The sequence below is a fragment of the Hemitrygon akajei genome, chromosome 13, assembly GCF_048418815.1.
Source record: "Hemitrygon akajei chromosome 13, sHemAka1.3, whole genome shotgun sequence".
Taxonomy (NCBI): domain Eukaryota; kingdom Metazoa; phylum Chordata; class Chondrichthyes; order Myliobatiformes; family Dasyatidae; genus Hemitrygon; species Hemitrygon akajei.
In genome coordinates, this window is record NC_133136.1 from 25326255 (window position 1) to 25349322 (window position 23068).

At 42.7% G+C, this 23068-nt stretch overlaps 1 protein-coding gene across 1 annotated transcript in view; it reads left to right on the plus strand.

Moving 5' to 3' along the window:
• The first annotated feature begins 2749 nt into the window (after positions 1 to 2749).
• Positions 2750 to 23068, plus strand: part of pdzd2 (PDZ domain containing 2) — a 457654-nt gene continuing 437335 nt past the window's right edge. The window contains exon 1 of the mRNA XM_073064257.1: positions 2750 to 3021. The gene's annotated coding sequence lies outside the window, so the exon portion shown is untranslated. The remainder of the gene's footprint in view (positions 3022 to 23068) is intronic.

Consider the following 23068-nt stretch of genomic DNA (forward strand, 5'->3'; position numbering starts at 1 on the left):
TGATAATGAATAATAGTGAAGGAATTGTATTGAGATTAATGATCTTACTATTCATATAGAAATTATTGTTATTATATAATGCATATGAAAAGTTGTCAACCAAGTTTGAACAAATGTAAATTCTTGTAGTATTAGACAATAAAGTTAACCTTTAGTTAGATATTTTGCCAGAATAAATTATATACATATCAATGTCTTCCAAGTTATAACCCTTTCAATTAAGTAGATAGTTCTGGTCTTATAATTTTAGCAAACTTAAAAGTTTTCTATAACCAACTTAACAAGTAACATAAACATTCAGCAACTGGAGAGAAAAAGATAACTTTTCAAGAGCAGACACTTAAAAAATACGTTTAGGTGTTCCAAAGGAATTACATATAGCAACAACAATGTGAATTTATTTTGACAAACAATTGATAACTTGGCACTGGCTGTTACTTGTGCCTGGTGTTGAAAATTGGTTTAAAGAATCAAAGCTTTACAAATCTAAGAAAGCACCTCTGTTGAGCCTGCACCCTAGAACACTTACCTGTGTTGGATGTATTTATTTTATGAAGGTTCAGCCTTTCCATATTCTAATGATGTGAGCTTGAAGAAGACATGAAAATTGGCAGAGTTGTGGAAGATCATCGAAGGGTGCTGCAGGATACAGATCAATTGTAAGTTATGGGCAGAGAAATGGCAGATGCAAGTCCATCGGGGAGCTTAGAGGCCCAAAGCCTGTAAATATACAAGTCCTTCAAGGCTGGAGTTTCAGAAGGTGGCCTGTCCTGGTGTTGGAGGACTATCTGTGTCTGTGAGTGGGTGGATGGGTAGGAGGGAAATGGTGAGTTTTGCTGTTGTTGTTTTGTTGCTGTTCTGCTGAACATTGTGGGTACGCTATGCAGTTAGCACTGGAATGTCTGATGACACCTGTGGGGCTGCCCTGGCTCATCCTTAGGTTGTGTTGGTTGTTAACGCAAACGGCACAGTTCACTATCTGTTTTGATGTACACATGATAAAGAAATTAATCTGAATCTGAATCCAGACAAGAATGAGGTGTTATATTTTGAGAGGTCAAATTAAGAGGAAAGTATATAGTAAATGGCAGAATCATTGATATACAGAGAGATCCTGGGGTGGAAATTCATAGATTCCAGAAATTGACAACACAAGTCGATAGGTTGGTTAAGATTACATGTGGTATATCACCTTCCAGTTAGCCTCCTTTCCCTCCCCTCACCATTTTATTCTGGCATCCTCCCCTTTCCTTTCCAGTCCTGAAGAAGGGTCTTGGCCTGAAACGTCGCCTATTTATTCATTTCCATGGATGCTGCCCGACCTGCTGAGTTCCTCCAGCATTTTATGTGTGTTGCATATGGTATACTTACCTTTATTGGTTAGAGCTCGGAGTATAAAAGTTGGGAAGTCATAAAGGTTTGCATAAAGGTTTGGTTTGACCACTTCTGGAGTTTTGAGTTCAATTCTGGTTGCTGCATTGCAGGAAATGTATTAAATGTTTGGAGAAGGTGTGTTAGAGGTTCACTAGGACAGTTCCTGGATTAGAGAGGATTAGCTATAAGGCTGGACAAACTTGCATTGCTTTTTGTGTAATGTCAGTAGATTGGAGATGACAAGACAGAAGTTTATAAAATTATGAGAGTTATAGATAGGGCAAATGGTCAGCCTTTTTTCCTGGGTGTATATATCAAACACTGGAGGGCATAGATTTAGGGTGAGAGGCAAAAGTTTAAAGGAGATTTGTGAGGCTAGGTTTTTTACCCAGACTGGTAGGTGCCTGGAATGTATTGCTAGGGAACGTGGTGGAAGCAGATGCAATTGCAACATTTAAGAGGCATTTAGGCTCATGAACAGGCAGAGTGTAGATTATGTGCAGACAGATGGTAATTGTTTAAATTGTCATCAGACCTCAGGACTTAAGGTTCTGTTCCTGTGCTACACTATCTTATGTTTGATATCATTCATGTCACCAGTACTAACCTGTTAAAAAACACATTTGTATTGGTATATAGATTGGCCATTCTTTCAGCAATTTGCCGAATATTCCAAGAATATCAACAGGACTTTTTGCTTCTTATATCTGAGATCCTTGCGGGACTTACTGTGCCTGCAACTGGCTCTTTGATAATAAATACGTTGAAAACAGTTAAGCTTATATACTGTACATCGAAAAATTGTTACACATATTTTTAAAATGTGTTTTCCATCCAGTGCTGAAACTGAAGCCCCATTGACAATGGTAAATAAAGAATGGGTTTAAAAACCAACCCAGCATGTTGTTCCTATTATATTTTTGTTGTTTACTCATTGAGGGTTACAATCCCGTCGATTCAGTCACTGTTCCACCGTGGGCCTCCCCAAAGCGTTAACTACAGCTGTTTAAAAACAGTAGTTTCGATTGTTAGCAATCGCCACAGATAACGCCAAAATTATTCAAATGTGTTCCTTTTCTAATTTGGTATTTAGATATTACTTATTTACATTACTAAATTACTTATCTAATTTAGCTATGTGCTACAAAATGAATGGGGTGTCCATAACAAGTTGTTGAATCAGAAACCTTTCACGGAGAGAAGGGAGGAACCGCGGCGTATCCTCAACGGCGGTGAAATATCAGAGTCTCACACCGGGTAGTAGGAGCGGCTCACTGGGTACGGCGCGTTGTCAATCAAGGCCAATTCCTGCGCGCCTCCTCCTCTCCGTAACAGGTTTTCTGGAGTCTGTGTGGGCAAAGGGCGGGACCGGGCGAGTTTAACGCGTGTAGAAGCAGAGCAGCACCGGCGATCAGCGTGTTTCTCTGCGAGGGAGGGTCGCGAAGAACATCTGCTCGCGTACCGAGCTGGAAGTTCAGAGGGCTGGTTCCTTCTTCCACTCACTTCTCCGCGCCCCACGGCTGCCGATTGGGGTGGAAGTGAGTCAAGAAATGTGCAAATGTGGGTGGCATAGGGAAAACGAAAACAAATACATAAAAGGAAAAATCGGACCCCAGTAAATGGAAGGAGAACGGAGCAAAACTTGAGGTAAGTGATTCTTTCACGCATTTTTACATGTGTTGCGGTTGTTGATGAGCGGGTGTTATGTTCCTTATCCAGGAGCACAAAAGTTTCGAACTGGTATTATGAGTATGCTTACCTTACACAGAATGATAGTGGAGCTTTGGACTTCTGATTATTCGTGGGTTGCGGCCATGGCTGGTATTGGCCGGTATTTATCCACCATCCTTAATTTACCTAGTCTGAGTGAGGAAAGAGCGATTTCATCAGTGGGTCTGAAGTGACTAACAGGTCAGGATAAAGATTCCCTCTTCCGCAAGACTTCGGTGAACCAGATTTTTTTTGTGTGTGGCGGTATGCTAGTTTCCTGGATAATGTCACTAAACTATTTAAATGCCAGATTCCCTGACAGTCGGTGACACGCTATGTGGGTAAACCTAAATGAGTTCTGTACCCCAGTGCACTGCTTGAGAGTGGCAAAAGGTGATTTAAATTTTGGTTCGATGCTACAGCGTTGCGCAGCGGCGGGGCTGATGGAACTGCAGGGCTACAGGCACCTGGGTGTAGTCCTTAGAGCCTGTGCGATGTGAACCGTGTACATGGGTTTCCTCCCACATCCCAAAGACTTGTAGGCTAAGAAGTGTGTGTGCAGTGTAAATTAATCCTAATATATTGCTGCAGGTAATCAATAGAAACAAAGGAGATTGATGGGTATATAGGTTATTATAGGATCGGTGTAAATTATGTGGACAGTGGGCTGAAGGACTTGTTTCTACGTTGTCTGTCTTTAACTTGCCCTTTCATAAGAACATAAGAAATAGGAGCAGGAGTAGGCCATTCGGCCCATCGAGCCTGCCCCGCTATTCAATAAGATCATGGCTGATCTGTCCCTAAACTCAGCTCCATCTACCTGCCTTGTCCCCTTAACCCTTAATTCCCCTACTATGTAAAAAAAAAACCTATCTAACTGTATCTTAAATATATTTAGCAAAGAAGTCTCAACTACTTCCCTGGGCAGAGAATTCCACGGATTCATCACTCTCTGGGAAAAACAGTTTCTCCTCATCTCTGACCTAAATCTTCTCCCCTGAATCTTGAGGCAATGTCCCCTAGTTCTAGTCTCACCTACCAATGGAAACAACTTTCCTACTTCTATCTTTCCCTTTCAAAATTTTGTATGTTTCTAGGAGAAACCCTCTCATTCTTCTGAACTCCAGAGAGTATAGTCCCAGGCGACTCAATCTCTCCTCATAGGTTAACCCCTTCATCCCTGGAATCAACTTGGTGAACCTCCTCTGAACTGCCTCCAAAGCCAGAATATCCTTCCTCAAGTATGGAGACCAGAACTGCACACAGTACTCCAGGTGCAGCCTCACCAGTACCCTGTATAGTTGCAGCATGACCTCCTTGCTCTTGAATTCAATCCCTCTAGCAATGAAGGCCAATATTCTGTTTGCCTTCTTAATAAACTGTTGTACCTGCAAGCCAACTTTTTGCAATTCATGAACAAGCACTCCCAAGTCCCTCTGCACAACAGTATGCTGCAATCTTTCACCATTTAAATAATAATCTGCTCTTCTATTATTTCTTCTAAAGTGGATGATCTCACATTTACCAACGTTGTATTCCATCTGCCAGACCTTGGACCACTCACTTAACCTATCTATATCCCTCTGCAGATTCTCCACATCCTCTTTAAGGTAATAGAACATATTAAGGTCCTTCAGTGGAATATTATGAGGCAGAAGCTTATATAAAGCAACACACACAAAACACTGGAGGAATTCAGCAGGTCAGTCAGCATCTACGGAGAGGAATAAGCAGTTGACGTTCCTGGCAGATCAGGTCCCTATGAACGGTCTTGACTAACTGTTTATTCCTGAGCTCCCCCAGCATTTTGTGTGTGTTCCTCTGGATTTACAGAATCTCTTGATTACAGTATACAAATTAAGAGCCGTAATTAAAAGATGTGAACACAAGATGCCTCAGTTAATATGGTGAAAGTTAAGGGGTACCTTAAAAGAAGAGAACAGGAAGTGTAGAAATTCAGTGAGAAAAGAATTGGGATTTAAACTGAGCTTGTTCGCGGAGGAGCAGGAATGCCAGCAGGCCAGAACCAGAAACACACAGAAGGCTGGCTCAGAGCATTTCTTGCACTTTGAACTCTTGATAACTCTTACTCTGGTTAGCACTACTAAATCCCCATTTCTGTGAGAAGGTATAGGAGCTTAAAATTCCAGACTTATGAATAGCTTCTTCTCCACTGATAGCTGGTATTGGAACAAATCTTCTCTTACGCATTCCCTTCCCAACGCTGTTGCCACATTCTGGTATTTTTAACTCAAATCTCTGCTATTTCACTATTGTCACTTCATTTGTTGTGACACTGCCTCAGATTTCACTGCAATCTTTGCACCATTCTGCTGTTTTATGTTTGCCCTTGTATTATTACCATGTATACTGTTTACTCTGTGAGTTTCATGCAAACAACAAATTCCTTTGCACCCAGTTGTATGTGACAAAAAGTATTCTAATCTATATATGATGAAATATAGAATGATTCAGCACAGAAACAGGCCCTTTGGCCTGCAATCTCTGTACTGACCATGAAGTCAATCCAAACTAATTGGTCTATGTATGGTCTGCACCAATGTACAGGATCTGAAAAAGCACAGAGGGTTGTAAACTCAACTAGCTCTATCATGAATTCTAGTCTCCGCCACCACATCGAGGAAACTTAGTAAGTCACCAAAGGATCTCGCAAATTTCTACATTGGTACTGTGGTTGCATCACAACCTGGTATGGATGGGGTGACTCCACAGGATCGGAAAAAGCTGCAGAGAGTTGCCAGCCTCGTCATGAACTCTAGCTTCCCCAACTTCGAGGACATCTTCAAAGGACAATGTGTCAAGAATGTGGCATCTATTGTTAAGGACTCTCACCATCCAGGACATGCCATCTTCTCATTACTACCATCAGGGAGGAGGCACAGAAGTCTAAAGACACACACTCAATGTTTTAGGAACAACTTGTTTCCCTCCATCATCATTTCTGAATGGTCTATAAACACCATCTCTATTTTACACTCTGTCATGACTTATTTTTAATATATTATTTGTAACTTAGTGTTTTTATGCATTGCAGTGTACTGCTGCTGCAAATCAAATGTTATGACATATGCCAATGGTGATAATAAACCTGTTTCTGATTCTGTATCCTTTCCTACTTGTATTAATAAGCACGATGAGGTAAATGGCATACTGTACAACTTTGCTATTTATCAATGAGGGTTTCACAGTTTTGATTCTCCTATTTTATTGCCGGATATTGCTGTTTCATTCTCCTTTTACTGGTTAAAAGATTTCTAGACTGACTTCTGAATGAGGAGTCCTATTTCTAGGTCTTCATCATGGTAATTGAGTTCAGTGAAACTTCACCAGCTCCAAAAGCATAATATCAGAGAAGCTGCAAGCCTGAAACAGAACATGTTGGAAAAATACAGCACAGAACTAGCAGAATCTGTGGAGGGAGCATAGAGTTAATACTTCAATTAACGCCTCTTCATCAGGGCCCAATTCTTTTCACAGATGTGGCCTAACCAAATGAATATTTTCAGTATTTTTTTCCTTTTCTATTAAATAATTACAGGCCTTTATGATGGTAGGAGTTCATAACAACTTTTTTTTACTTTGGCAACTAAATTAAATAAATTTGTGTCCCGACAGTCTGTGTAATTTATCAAAACTTTAAAACTCTTCATTAGTAATTAGTGGTGCTTTGTACTTACTAAATAACAGTCCCTACAAAGAAATGTATGGTGTTATTGTGGCTGCTTCTCTAAAGAGGCATATATAAAGATGCTAGATGCTGATTTGTAGTTCTCACCATTTTTCAAGCCTTATTTGTAAAACTGATGTCATTTATTTCACAGTTTTGTTTCCAGTATTTTATTTCCAGATATTGCAGTTTCATTCCCTTTTCCTGTTTGGAAAATTAATTTGTGAGACCTGACACACATTGTATCTAGAGCTCGGTGCAGCCTCCACATAGCATCCACGCTAGGATCAGCAGACTTAAAACGGTGACTTTCCCGAAGCAGTGAGACTAATCAACACTTCCACTCCACCACACCCCCAGAACCTCAAATTTATCGTTTCCTGTCGGTGGAGCACAGTGTACACACACCTGTCCCTGGCGTCACTTTATGTACATACAATCAATCTATGTATATAAGCTATCTTATGTATTTATATTTATTTTAAATTGCGTTCCTTATCGTTTTAGGGTTTTTTTTGTGCTGTATCAGATCCAGAGTAGCAGTCATTGTATTTCATTCTCCTTTACACTTGTGTACTACAGATGACATTAAACAATCTTGCATCCTGAATTTCTACATTGGTCAGACCTGATGCAGAACTGGAGGACTGCTATTTTGAGCATCTTTGTTCTGTCTACCACAAAAGGAAGGATTTCCCGGTGGCTACCCATTACAGTTCTGCTTCCTGTGCCCATTCTGGCATGTCTGCACGTGGCCGCCTCTACTGCCATGATGAGGCAAAACTCAGGTTGGAGAAGCAACTCCTCGTACTCTGCCAGGGTTGCCTTTTACCTGATGGCTTGAGTAACAATTTCTCTAACTTGTGGTAATTTCTCCCCTCTCTCCCTCCTCTCTTCTTCATTCCCCACTCTGGTTACCCTCTGACCTCTTCTACTTGGCTGCTCATCACTTCCATTTGGTTCCCCTCCTTGTGATGTATGGATTCATTTCTTCTAGAGCAATTACCCCCTCCCTTAGCATTACCTATTGAACTGTTGTCTAGGAGTACGCTTTGTTATCTCTCTCTCTCTGCAATGTGAATACACCAGTTAAAGCCATCTCCTGCACGCGTGCTTTCATTTATTTGATGTGTAGTTGTGCACAGGCACAACAGACTGGCGACAAGTATGAACCTGAATGTCAGAAGATATCACCAATTGCACTGACAGTTGTAGGACGAAACAGTGAGAGTTAAACAGCATGAGATGGCCGTCACAGACGCTAACAGACATGTGAGTACAGTGCGTAGTAACAGTGAAAGACGCGCTGAATTTAAAGTGAAAATAATGTGGCGATGGCTTCAGTCGGGAAAGTTGACAAACGTGCGCTAATGAAGGCTGGGAGTCATGTATTGAGATGGTTGAACTGTATTGTAAAGTAAACAATGTGGAGGTGCAAACGAAAGCCCCTGCACTTCTTAGCTTAATGGGTGGAAGGATGTCCAGTCTTTTACGTGACCTAGTAACCCTTGAAAAGCCAGCAAGCAAGGTGTACAATGAAATTGCTCCAATTTTACAAAATCACTTGAGCCCTAAACCACTGGCAGTAGCAGAGAGATTTAGATTTTACAAAAGGAACCAGTCAAAAGATGAACAATTCCTGAATTCAATGCAGAACTGCACAATCTTTCCCAGTACTGTGAATTAGAGATGAACTTTCTGATGCATTAAAGGACAGGCTAGTATGTCGTATACATAGTCAAAGCACTCAAAAGAGGTTATTGTCCGAAAGACCTAACCTCAAGACGGTCATTGACCAGTGCATTATCTATAGAGACTGCAGCAAAGGATGCAGCAGAATTACAGAAAAGGAGGTTGGAATGTGAAATGCACAAAATGTCCTGGAGTGATGCAAAAAGCCAAAAATGTTATCAATGTAGCAAGTCCTCCCATGATGCAAATGACTGTTGGTTCAAAGAAAAAGTTTGCAGAAACTGTCACTGACAAGGTCACATAGAGAGAGCATGCAAGGCAGACAAAAAGCACGAGAGAGTGCAAAGTCTCAAACACAAAACTAAGCAAATGCATAAAGTTACCGAATGTAAAACAGAATCAGACAACATAGAGTCTGACAAAGGTGAACTGTCATGTCTAGAATTGCATAGTATTACTGAAGCAGATCACAAAAACAGCTGGATCACAATAGATGTGTCTGGTATAAAACTGAGAATGGAACTGGATAAAGGATCAGCTTTGTCTTTAATTCCAGAGGCTGACCCTTCATCTTCAGTTTTACATGCAAACTTTCCCAGTACTGTGACTTGGAGATGGATAGACTAGTATGTGACCCTCCAACTAGAAATCCGACTAGACTGGCACTCAATCAAGTCTCTCAGCATGATGTCAACAAGCAATGGAAGCACTAACCAGAGGCTGTCACAGCTGCTTAATGGTAATCAGAAGGTGTTTGAGAATGGAATAGACAAGCAGATCGAAGACTTAGCTAAAAGCTGTTCAGGATGCCAAAAAGTTCAAAATACACCCCCACATACCCTGTTATATCTGTGGGAGTGGCCATTGTCACCATAGCAAAGTGTACATATTGACTTTGCTGGGTCATTCATGGACTCCATGTTCCTGATTGCTGTGGATGCTTATTCGAATGGCCAGAGGTCATACCAACGAAGTCAACTGCCTCAGCAAAGACGGTCTCGGATCTGAGGATTGTTTTTGCCTGAAATGGCTAACCAGAACAAATTGTGAGTGACAGTGGAGCACAATAGAAAAATTCCGACTGTTCATGAAGAAAAGTGTCCTCACACATTTCAAGCAAGACAAACGAGAAAATCTGCAGATGCTGGAAATCCAAGTAATACACATAAAATGCTAGAGGAATTCAGCAGACCAGGCAGCATCTATGGAAAAGAGTACAGTTGAGGTTTCAGACCGAGGTCCCGCTGAAGGGTCTCAGCCCAAAATGTCGACTATATTCTTTTCAATAGATGCTGCCAGGCCTGCTGAGTTCCTCCAGCATTTTGTGTTCATTGATCAGACACCTCAAGTCAGCTCCTCACCACCCAGCAATGAATGGATTAGCTGAAAGGTTTATCCAAACCTTCAAGAAGTCCATTAGAATGATGGGCCAGCAGGACATTTCCCTATATCACAAGGTGCACAACTTCCTTTTTGTGTATCAGAATTCTGCTCATGCGATTGATAAATCAAACACCTGCAATGTTGTTCATGCGCAGGAATCTGTGATCTTGTATAATCCCATTGCAATGAATGCAAAGTTGGCGTTCATTTCTAGAGGTATAGAATATAAGATCAAGGATGTGATGTTGAGGCTCTATAAGGCACTCGTGAGACCTCACTTGGAGTATTGTGTGCAGTTCTGGGCTCCTTATTTTAGAAAGGATATACTGACATTGGAGAGGATTCAGAGAAGATTCACGAGGATGATTCCAGGAATGAAAGGGTTACCCTACGAGGAAAGTTTGGCAGCTCTTGGGCTGTATTCCCTGGAGTTCAGGAGAATGAGGGGGGATCTCATAGAAACATTCCGAATATTAAAAGGCCTAAACAGATTAGATATGGCAAAGTTATTTCCCATGGTAGGGGATTCTAGGACAAGAGGGCATGACTTCAGGATTGAAAGCGAAACTACTTCAGTCAGAGGGTGGTAAATCTGTGGAATTTGTTGCCACAAGTGGTTGTGGAGGCCAAGTTATTGGGTGTATTTAAGGCAGAGATGGATAGGTTCTTGATTAGCCAGGGCATCAAAGGGTATGGGGTAAAAGCAGGGGAGTGGGGATGACTGGAAGAATTGAATCAGCCTATGACTGAATGGCAGAGTAGACTCGATGGGCTGAATGGCCTACTTCTGCTCCTATCTCCTATGGTGTTAAACCAGACCTTGGAGGGAAGTACTGAATGAATAGATCAGTTACCAAATGAAGCAGCAAAGAGCTTTGAGATTGAACAGGAAGTCCTAGTTTACCAAGAAGACAAGTGGACACTCAGTAGTAAACACAAAGTACACTGCAGATGCTGTGGTCAAATCAAGACGTACAAAAAAGCTGGATGAACGCAGCAGGTCGGGCAGCATCCGTTGAAAGATGCAGTCAACATTTCGGGTTGAGACCCTTCGTCAGGACTAAAGAAGGAGGGGGCAGGGGCCCTATAAAGAAGGTGGGGGGAGGGTGGAAGGTGCCAGGTGAAAAACCAATCAGAGGAAAGATCAAGGGGTGGCTGAGAGGAAGCAGGGAGGGGATAGGCAGGAGAGGTGAAGAAGGAATCTAAGGGGAAAAGCACTCTGGGTAGTAGAAGAAGGCAGAGTCATGAGAGGCTCCCCATCCAGAAGGCCTCAAAGCCCTCCTCTACTTTCTGGACAATAGACCTCACCAGTTCCCCAACACCACCACACTCCTCAGGTTGGCGGAACTGGTACTCACACTTAGTAACTTCTCTTTCAGCTCTTCCCACTTTCTGCAGACCAAGGGTGTAGCTATGGGCACTCACATGGGCCCTAGCTATGCCTGCCTCTTCGTGGGTTATGTAGAACAGTCTATGCTCCAAATCTATACTGGTACTGCTCCCCAACTTTTCCTTCGATACATTGACAACTACATTGGTGCTGCTTCCTGCACCCATGCTGAGCTCGTCAATTTCACTGACTTTGCCTCTAACTTTCACCCAGCCCTTGGTCCATCTCGGACACTTCTCTCCCCTTTCTCGATCTCTTGGTCTCCATCTCTGGAGATAGACTGTCCACTGACATCTTCTATAAACCCACTGACTCCTATAACTACCTTGATTATACCTCTTCCCACCCTGCCAAATGCAAAAATTCTATTCCCTATTCCCAGTTCCTCCGTCTCCGCCGCATCTGCTCCAAGGATGAGGCTTTCCATTCCAGGATATCCCAAATGTCCTCCTTCTTTAAGAATCATGGTTTCCCTTCTGCTGTCATCAATGATGCCCTCACCCACATCTCCTCCATTTCCTGCACTTCAGCCCTCACCCCATCCTCCTGTCACCACAACAAGGACCATGTCCCCCTTGTCCTCACCTGTCACCCCACCAGCCTCCAGATCCAGCATATTATCCTCCGCAACTTCTGCCACCTTCAACAGGACCCCACCACTAAGGACATCTTTCCCTCTCTACCCCTCTCTGCTTTTCGCAGGGATCGTTCCCTCCGTGACTGCCTAGTCCACATGTCCCTCCCCACAGATCTCCCACCTGGCACTTATCCCTGCAAGTGTAAGTGCTACACCTGTCCCTACACCTCATCTCTTAACACCATTCAGGGCTTCAAACAGTCCTTCCAGGTGAGGCAACACTTCACTTATGATTCTGTTGGGGTAATCTATTGCATCCGGTGCTCCCGGTGTGGCCTCCTCTACATCAGCGAGACCCGACGCAGATTGGGGGACCGCTTTGTCAAGCACCTCCGCTCCGTCCGCCACAACAGACAGGATCTCCCGGTTGCCACTCACTTCAACTCTCCTTCACATTCCCATTCGGATATGTCCATACATGGCCTCCTCTACTGTCATGATGAGACCAAACTTCGGTTGGAGGAGCAACATCACATATACTGTCTGGGTAGTCTCCAGCCCCTTGGTATGAACATCGAATTCTCCAACTTCCGGTAATTCCCTCCCTCTCCCTTCCCCCATCCCACCTTCACTCTGTCTCCTCTTCTAGCTGCCTATTACCTCTCATGATTCTGCCTTCTTCTACTACCCAGAGTGCTTTCCCCTTAGATTCCTTCTTCACCTTTCCTGCCTATCCCCTCCCTGCTTCCTCTCCCCCACCCCTTGATCTTTCCTCTGATTGGTTTTCCACCCTCCCCCCACTTTCTTTATAGAGCCCCTGCCCCCTCCTTCTTCAGTCCTGACGAAGGGTCTCGACCCGAAACGTTGACTGCTTCTTTCAACGGATGCTGCCCGACCTGCTGAGTTCATCCAGCTTTTTTGTACGTCTGGACATTCAGTAGGATTACTACATGAACTGGACTACTGATGTACACAGTGGATGCTGGAGATCAGATGTGGAGACATCACGTATACCAGTTACTGGATGCTGAACCGAAGAACACAGCAGAGTCAAATGCATCCAACAAGACGGACACATTACAGCCACCAGACTTGCTTGGCAGTGATGGTCGAGTCACTGACAGCAACGTGACATGGAAAACGGAAACTGTTATCTTAGAAAAGACACCTACCAAACCCGATGCTACACCACAGGGCCAGAGGTGGGACAAGAGCGTTATTGTTGGCAAGGCACCTATCAAACCTGATGCCTCTCCACAGGTCCAGAGGTGCCGTGCTGAAAGAAATGGAGCACCACCCAAAAGACTGAACCTTTAGAAGTGTGAAGATAGGGCCATTTATACATTGGGGAGACCCGCCCCAGACTAGGAGACCGTTTCGCCGAACACCGGCGCTCAGTCCTCCAGCAGTGGCGGGATCTCCCTGTGGCCACACACTTCAATTCCACAGACCACTCCCACTCCGACATGTCTGTCCATGGCCTCCTCTACCGTCAAGATGAGGCCACACGCAGGTCGATGGAGCAATACCCTATCTCCTGCCTAGGTAGCCTCCTACCTGCTGGCATGAACATTCAACTCACAGACCTCCGTTGATACCCCTGCCCCCCCCTTACCCCCATCCCTATCTATTATTTTAATCTGGTTCTCTTTCTCTTTCCCCCCCCCAATATAATCTCCCCCCAGCCCTACCTTTCTTTCTCTTTTATTTCCCATAATTCTCCACCTTCCCCCTAGCCCATTTCCCTCCAGCCTATCACTTCCTAGCTCTCTACTTTATCCCTCCCCCCACTTCTTATCCCCCCTCGACCATCCCATGTTACTTCACTCCTGATGAAGGGTTTTGGCCCGAAACGTCGTCACTACCTCCTCCCATAGATGCTGTCTGGCCTGCTGAGTTCTGCCAGCATTTTGTGTTTTTTTTAATTTATTTCCAGCATCTGCAGATTCACTCGTGTTGCCCCTTAGGTATGGAGTGAATGTTTTGTACATGTACAGTTTTGTATTGCACTAATCTAAAAGGGGAAGAAGTGTAATGTACGAATCTATTTCTTTTAGAGCAATGACCTCCCCCTCCCCTTAGCACTACATGTTGATCTGTTGTCAGTGCATGCACTGTTATTTATGCATGTGCATTGTTCTCTCTCTTGCTGCAATGTGAATACACCAGTTAACTCCATCTCCTGTGTGTGTGCGCTTTTATTTAATCTATGTCGTTGTGCAACAACAGAACATTTCTCCTTCCCTTTCTTCCATGTTCCACTGTTCTCTCCTATTAGAGACTTTCTTCTTCAGCCTTTTGCCTCTTCTATCTATCACCTCCCAGCTTCTTACTTCACCCCCCCACCCCACCCACTCATCTTCCCCCTCACCTGGTCTCACCTAGCACCTGCTGGCTCGTACTCCTTCCCACCCCCACCACCTTATTCTGGCTTCTGCCCTCTTACTTTCCATCCTGGTGAAGGGTCTCAGGCAAAACGTCAACAGTTTACTCCCTTCCATAGACGCTGATTGAGTTCCTCCAGCATTTTGTATGTGTTGCGCAAGGTTTCCAACATCTGCGGAATCTCTTGCATTTGTCATTTATTTTCTCTTCCGCACATTTCTTTGTGTCGGTTTCCTAATCCTGCACACCAAATGTGACTGTACTTCAGAAATACTTAAGTGGTTTAAAAGTTCTTTGTTATGATGTGAGCTTACAAAACGGAATACAAATGCAAACTTTCTTTTCTTAAGATCTCATTTTTTTACATAATCAATTCTAAAACCAAGAGCTGTGTACGTGTAACCTAGACAACTCTGGCTCTTGGATCTTTGTATGCACGCCCACTTCTAGTTTTTTTTAACAGATGGGTAGTTAGTGGGATAATGTTCAGAGGCCCACAGCAGATGTTAGTCTTCTAGGTGCTTGTGTTGGCTTTGCAATGATGACAGACAGATAAACTTATTAAGTTTTTGTGCAGTGCCAACATGCAGTTATAAAATTACTAAGTTAGCAATTTTGTTGAAAGCAGTAAAGATAGACTCAATCAACCTTTGTTCTGTGCAGCGTTGTTGTCGTGATGAGGGTATTAGTTTTAAGACGCCTTCGTTGTGAGGAGAAACTATTAGAGTTAAGTATGAATGTAAGATATTGTATGTTACAATTGCTACAAAATGAATAAATTATTATTTTCCATATTTCTTCATGACAGGAGGCCATTCAGCCGGTCTAGTCTGTGCTTACTCTTAGACTAACCTTTTTCCTCTGCTTATTTCCTTGAAACCTGTATTCTCTCATGGGTCTCTCTATTGAGATAATACTGAGGGTTGGTTGATGACAGCATTTATGAAGCACAATTCAGATGAGGCCTAAATGAGGCAATTGTAAAGTGAAAACCGAGGAAATCTGCAGATGCTGGAAATTCAAACAACACTCACAAAATGCTGGCGGAACACAGCAGGCCAGGCAGCCTCTATAAGGAGAAGCACTGTCGACGTTTCGGGCCGAGACCCTTCGTCAGGACTAACTGAAAGGAAAGATAGTAAGAGATTTGAAAGTAGTGGGGGGAGGGGGAAATGCGAAATGATAGAAGAAGACCGGAGGGGGTGGGATGAAGCTAAGAGCTGGAAAGGTGATTGGTGAAAATGATACAGAGCTGGAGAAGGGAAAGGAGACCGTTTCGCTGAACACCTACGCTCGGTCCGCCAGAGAAAGCAGGATCTCCCAGTGGCCACACATTTTAATTCCACGTCCCATTCCCATTCTGATATGTCTATCCATGGTCGCCTCTACTGTCAAAGTGAATCCAAACTCGGGTTGGAGGAACAACACCTTATATACCAGCTGGGTAGCCTCCAAACTGATGGCATGAATATTGACTTCTATAACTTCCGTTAATGCCCCTCCTCCCCTTCTTGCCCCATCCCTGACATTTTTAGTTATTTGCCTGTTTCCCCCCCCCCCCTTTCTTTCTCCTGAGGCCTCCCATCCCATGATCCTTTCCCTTCTCCAGCTCTGTATCACTTTAGCCAATCACCTTTCCAGCTCTTAGCTTCATCCTACCCCCTCCGGTCTTCTCCTATCATTTCGCATTTCCCCCTCCCCCCCCCCCCCCACTGCATTCAAATCTCTTACCATAGTTCCTTTCAGTTAGTCCTGATGAAGGGTCTTGGCCCGAAACGCTGACAGTGTTTCTCCTTATAGATGCTGCCTGGCCTGTTGTGTTCCACCAGCATTTTGTGTGTGTCAATTGTAAAGTGACATCACTACCTGGTGTTTCCTTCAGTGCTGACTAAACTTGTAAGTCTTAAGCAGAATATCTGTGCATCCAGAAAACAAGTAGAAAATGAAATGCTAATCTTTTATAAAGTGAATTTTTCTATCCATTTAGCTGCAGAGGAAATTCAAAATCCAGACTGCCCAGTTCCAAACATGTAGATCGATTGAAGAATACCTGAGACTTCCAGTAGCTAATGAGTCTCAGTTTTTTTCCTGGGATGGCAGATTTGGCAGGGTTTGAAGTAAAGAATGTTGTGTGAGATTACAGAGTGAAAAATGTAGGACACAGATTTGTGCAGAGATCATTGACCTCAAGTCAAGGATAGGCCTGTCTCTGATCCACCGTTCTAAGAATCATGGCTGATCTTTTCCCTGAGTGTCACTTCCCTGCATTAAACTCATAATTTTTGATTCCCTTTATATCAAAGATTTTTCAAAATTTTTTTCTTGTTAGTCAGTAATTGAGTATTTTTGTCCATCTAAGATGGAGAATTCCAAAGATTCATTACCATCTCAGTAAAAAAAATTTCTTCTGTCCTCTGTCTCCTTACTCTGGGACTGTGTCCTGTGATCTAGAAACTCCAGCCAGGGGAAACATTAACTTAACTTTGTGCAGACGCAGATGGTTTTTATATGATTTAATGGGATTGCCTCTCGTTTTAATGAATTCAAGAGTTGATTTGGTGGTAAGGAAGACAAATGCAATATTAGCTTTCATTTCGAGAGGACTAGAATATAAAAGCAAGGATATAGTGCTGAGACTTTATAAGGCATTGGTAGAAAGTACTTGGAGTATTGTGAGCAGTTTTGTACACCTTGTCTGAGAAAGGCATTTGAGAAGCTTCAGAGGAGTTTCATGAGAATGATTCTGGGAATGAAAGGATTAACATAAGGAGCATTTGAAAGCTGTGGGCCTGTGATTGCTGGAGTTTTGAAGAATGAGGGGGATCTCATTGAACCCTAACAAATATTAAAACCTTGAGTAGTAGATGTGGAAAAGTTGGGGAATTGTATCCAGAGATACCGGCCACATGTCAGATGCACTGCCGCCTGGCTGGTCGGAGGACACACCACATGCCAATCAACATTTGGTCCCTCCCAACTAATCAATGCACTCCTAAATTATTGGTCACCTTAATTGGATTATCTCGCCCAGCCCCATGCTTTAAAAGGTGAGACTTGGCCTTGGCTAGCCCTCTCTTACAGACCACCACATTGGAGGTAAGTGCATTGATTTATGCTTGGGAAGGTCTATCGTTTGTCCTGGTAAGGGAGCCGCGGCTATCCAAGGTCAAGGGGGATAGCTGTTGTAGTGCTTTTCCCTTGTTCTTTGTTTGTGTAACCGTACCCTGTCCCCACACCGCTCCCTGTGTATTGTAGTTGCTTGTGTTGACCCGACTTCCCCTTTAATAATAAATTCCTTATTATTAAAACTGTGTGTGTCCAGGCCTCTACTGTTGAGACTCAAAGAACCAGTTATTTTCCATCACAACAGGAATCTAGGACCAGAGACCTTCCCTTTAGAACAAAGCTGAGGAGGAATTTCTTTAGTCAGATGGTAGTGAATTGGTATAATTCATTGCTGTGTTGGCCAAGTCATTGGGTATTTTTAAAGTAGAGGTTAATAGGTTCTTGATTAGTAAGGGCATCAAAGGTTAAGGAATAAGGCAGGAGACTAGGGTGAGAGGGCTAATAAATCATCCATGGTGGACTGGCGGTGCAGTCTCAAATGGCTTAATTCTGCTCTTTTGTCTTATTATGGTCTTATACTATAGTCCAAGACTCCTTACTGTCTCCTTCTATGAAAGACGTACCATCTCAAGAATCAGAAATAAATAAAGGAAGATTTTGGAAGCCTGGAATAAAAAGTCTCATTATTTCTGATGAGGGGACTTTAACATAATGTATTAAGGGTATCTCTAAGGTGCTGCCTGACCTGCTGAGTGTTTGCAGTATTTTAGGTTCTTATATTTGGAATCACTCTGGTAAAACGTCACCACAGAGAATGGTTTAGCAGACCTTAGGAGGAGGCTATTTGGCCTATCAACTCCATGCTTTCTCTCTGCGAGCAATTCTCTAGTTCCACCTGCTAGCATTTTATATTTGTCCAATTTCCTCAGAAGTCCAACGTGGAATCTGCTTCCATCACATCTGCATATGGTGCATTCTATAGCAATGGCACATACAGCATGCAAATAGTTTTTACTTATTTCTCTTTCCCTTTATTTGATTTATTTTATATCTGAGGTGCCTCCATTATAGCTCTCCCCTCAGCCCTTTCTTCTCCAAAGAAAACAGCCCCAGACACAAGAGACATCAGATGTTGGAAATTTTGAGCAACACACTCAAGAAGCTGGAGGAACTCGGCAGGCCAGGCAGCATCTGTGGGGGGGAAGAAACAATCGAGCTCTTGGGCTGAGATCCTTCATTACTCTCGGCATGAAACTCTGACTGTTCATTTCCCTCCATAGATGCTGCCTGACCTGCCGAATTCCCCGAGCACTTTGTGCATGTTGCTCAGCCTCGCTAATCTATCTTTGTAACCATAGTTCTTCATCCTAGGAATCTTTCTTGTAAATCTTTTCTGCACCTACTATACATTCTTCCCACGATGAGGTGATTAAAATTGAACACAGTACCCCAGATGAAGCTGCACCAATGTTGTATAAAGTTTTAGCATAACCTCCTGCAGACATTAGTAAACACAACCCAGTCCATCACAAGCTTGTCAGTTCCTTCCATTCAGTTCACCTTCATGGTGCATTGCTTCAGAAAGACTAGTAGTGTTGTCAAGGGTCTTGGAACCCTCTTCATTTCTCTCCTACCTTATCGGCCAGGATAAAGGAGCTTTAAAGCCTAGATGTTCGGATTTGAGAGCATCTTCTCCACTGCCATTGAACTTCTTGGCCAATCACCTCTTTCACCTGTTACTCTTAACTCTCCCTCTCTGGGTTATTCCATTGTTGTCACCTTAGCATCTTTTATTGCACTATAATCTTATTATCGTCCGGAGCTGGAGTCCCTGAGGCAGTCCTACACTGAGTTCAATGCTGACCGGCAACTCCTGTGATGATGCTGGTACTAATCTGTAACGGTCTCTGGCGTTCCTTTGGATTCTTCAGCTGCATGGAGAGGCGGAGATTGCTACATGGGCAATAGTTTGCTCTCCATATTGTATCGCCCTGGCTTGTGTATCATGTAGACAGCTAGGACACAACATGCATGATCGACCCCAACCAATCTTAATACCATTCTGCTGTTAATGTGTGTCTCTTTGTATTTATTATTATCATGCATGTATACTGTTCACTCTGTGAGCTTCATTGCACCCCTGTGTATATGATACTTGGGTAATCTAATCTAACCAGTTTTTATACTGTATGCTTCTGTTGATAAAGCCCAGAAATATGTATGACTTATCAATCACTTTCTCGACCTGGTAGGTTTCTTTCAATGATTTGTGTGCAGTCTCTCAGGTTTCTGGTGTTCCAGCTGATTTAGATTTTCATCTTTTATTCTATATTGCCTTATTCTTCTTTACAAAATGTATTGGCTTAAGTTTCTCTGCGGTAAATTTCATCAGTCATGTATTTGCCCATTCCACTAGCCTGTTTATCTTTCTCAAGGTTCCTATTCTCCCTTGTATAGGAGACCAGACATTTAGGTATTGTTCCAGATAGTATTTCATCAGGATCCTATACAAATGAACACAGTACTTGATCCTTCTTGCAATAAAGACTAAGATACTGTTTCTAGTCTAATTGTTTGCTGTAGCTGCATAATAATTTAAAGTGGCTTGTGGATTTAAAGTGGTTTTGTGCATAGTAAAAGAGGGCATATAATACAGCAAAAAATAGTGGGAAGTTAGAGGATTGGGAAGTTTTTAAACAAACAACTGAAGGCAACTAAAACAACCATAAGGAGAGAAAAGATTAAATAATCTTTAATCAGTAGACCAAACAATACTATCAAAGGGAATAGTAAAAGTTTTTTCTCAAACTTTATAGTCTCAATTTAAATTTGTATTTTAATCAGGTATAGCATTATATTCTGGATACACTTCATAAAGGCAAAACATTTCACATATCTATTAGCTACAGGATATGGGGCAAATTGCTTTGGCCCATTTAAGCGCTGCCCCATTTAGCTGAAGTTTCATGCAAATAGTTAAAAAGGTATAAAAAAAGACTGAGTAGCAAATTATGTGTTTAAATGAAATACGGAACAAATTAGAACACTACCAATATTGTGAATTAATAAAACTATAAGACTGTTCCCAAGTTCCTAATAACTATCTTTGGCTAATTCATTCAGTGTAAGCTGCTGTGTTCTTTTATTTGTCAATGAACAAAATCAGTGCAGTCAATGGACAGCCTTCACACCATGCTATCAATGATTGCATCCTCCAAATCTTCACTTGCATTGTAAGATTGAAGATGATTGTCAATACCTTCAAATTCTTCATCGTGCCTAACTTGTTGAAATAGTGAAATAGTTTCATTTTCACTCCTGGTTGTTTGGGGCATTTCCAAGACTGAATGCTTGAAACCACATTCCTGAAATGTCTTGCTGCTAAACTCTTGCCAACTATCAGTGACAAAAATCACTGCTTTGTGAACACAAACCCACATAAATGACCCTATTTGAGAATAATTCTCTCTAAGCATGGTGTAGTGCCTAATGGCCACAGAAGTGCACGTAACTGACGCCAATTAGAAACTGTTTGGCAATTCTCTTCTTCCTAAGCAGCATAGTGTCCCAAATAAACGAAGGGGATTCCAGCTATTTTCTTGATTAGTTTTTGTTCTTTAAGAGTTGCCTCAAATAAGCAGTTGTCCCAATTAACCCTGAATCCATTATATTCTGATTGGGATCTTGGTATTCTTGACTTGTTGGGCCAGTATCTAATAGAGGATGTTGTGATCATTCATAAATATTCCAAATAAGACCATAAGATTTAGGAGCGGAATTGGTCCATTTGGCTGCTCCGCCATTTCATCATGGCTGATCCAATTTTCTTGTTGGCCTCTATCTACTGCCTTCTCCCGGTATCCCTTCATGCACTGACCAGTCAAGAATCTATTGACCTCTGCCTTAAATATACATAAAGACTGGTTCCACAGCTGCCCGTGGCAAAGATTTCCACAGATTCACTGCTCCCTGGCTAATGAAATTCCTCCTCTTCTCTGTTCCAAAAGGACACCCCTCTAGTCTATGCCTGTGTCCCCTAGTCTTAGACTCTCCCACCATAGCAAACATTCTCTCCACATCCGCTCAATCAAGGCCTTTCACCATTTGCACAGTTTCAATGAGATCACCCCTCATTCTTCTGAATTCTAGTTGATACGGGCCAGAGCCATCAGAAGCTCTTCATGTGACAATTTGGTCATGTGACATTTGATTTCATGAATGCTGGAAGAAATATTAAATGGTTGTTTCTGGTGAATGAGACTGTTTGGAAATCATAGTTCATTTCTGATTAGCATTGAGTTTTATGCCTGGGTGGTTTGACAAATTGGCACGGAGTGATGTTTTGCTTCATGGGATTCTTTGCAATGGCTATCCAGTCTCACCCAAAGGAATCACTACTTAAAGAAGGTAGTCAATTTTCAATGTGTTAAGGAGTTCTACTGCACGGAAACAGGCTGTTTGGCCCAAATTGTCTGTGCTGACCAATTGCCTATGACTAGTCCCATTTACCTGCACTTAGCCCATATCCCTTTGAATCTTTCCTATCAGATACCTGTCTAAATATACTTCTAAATGATGTAATTGCTCTGGGAGCTCATTCCACACATCTACTGCCTACTGTGTGGAAAAGTTGGCCTTCACTTCTCCTTTAAATTTTCCCTTCACCTTAAATCTACACTGTCTAATTTTAGATTCCCCCACCTTTGGTGGGGGGGGGGGGGGGTGAGTAGAGGGAAGACTGTGACCATCCACCTTGTTTAGGCCTCTCTTCATTTTGGATGTCTCAATATGGTCACCCCTCAGCTTCCTATTTTCTAGGGGAAAGTTGCCTCAGCCTATCCAGACTCTCCTTACAACTCAACTCCAGTTAAAAGTAGGAGTCCTGGTAAGAATTTTCTCTGCACCTTTTCCAGATTAACGACATCCTTCTTGTAGCTTGGCGACCGGAAACATTAGCAAAATGCTAAGTGTGGCGTTGCCAATGTCATGCAAAGTTGTGGCATGATGTTGTAACTCCTGGACTCAATGCTGAGCAACAAAGACAAGCATTCCAAACATTGCCTTCCCCACACTGTCAACCTATGTCATCACAGGGAGAAGGCAGGAGAATACGGTTGAGAAGGAAAGAAACTGTATGACGGACCAGACTTGTTTGGAAAAATTGCCTAATTCAGCTCGAATGCTTATGGTTTTGTGGTTTTATCCACCTTTGTGTGCTTTAAGACCATCAATGCCTGTTTTATTTATTTTATTTAGTGATACAGCGCAGACTAGGCGCTTCTGCCCCTTTGAGCCATGTTGTCCCAGCAACCCCACAACCCCGATTAACCCTAACCTAATCACAGGACAATTTACAAAGACAAGTTAGACAAAGTAGGTCTTTGAACTGTGGGAGGAAACCAGGGGACCAGGAGAAAACCCTATACATTCCACAGGGAGGAAGTACAGAGATTCCTCAGAACGGCATTGGAATTGAACTCTGGCATGCCCTCAGCTGTAATAGTGCCATGCTAACCACTGCGCGACCATAGCACCATCCTTTGTAATGTGGATATGGTAGCAGATAGGATGGGATAGCAAAGGCCTGGAAGTCTTTAAGGAGCAATAATATTTAGTTGAGAGAGAGAACTGTAATTTTAAGTAAACTGAATAGATACTTTTCCTCTGTGATGAAGGCTGTCAATGCATTGCTATTAATATGCATGATTTATCTGTAAGCATCTTCATTGCATTGTGCATGCTGCTGCTGGTAAAATTAAACCAGAACAATGAGAAGAAATAACTAATGGGCCATGGTCCTCCC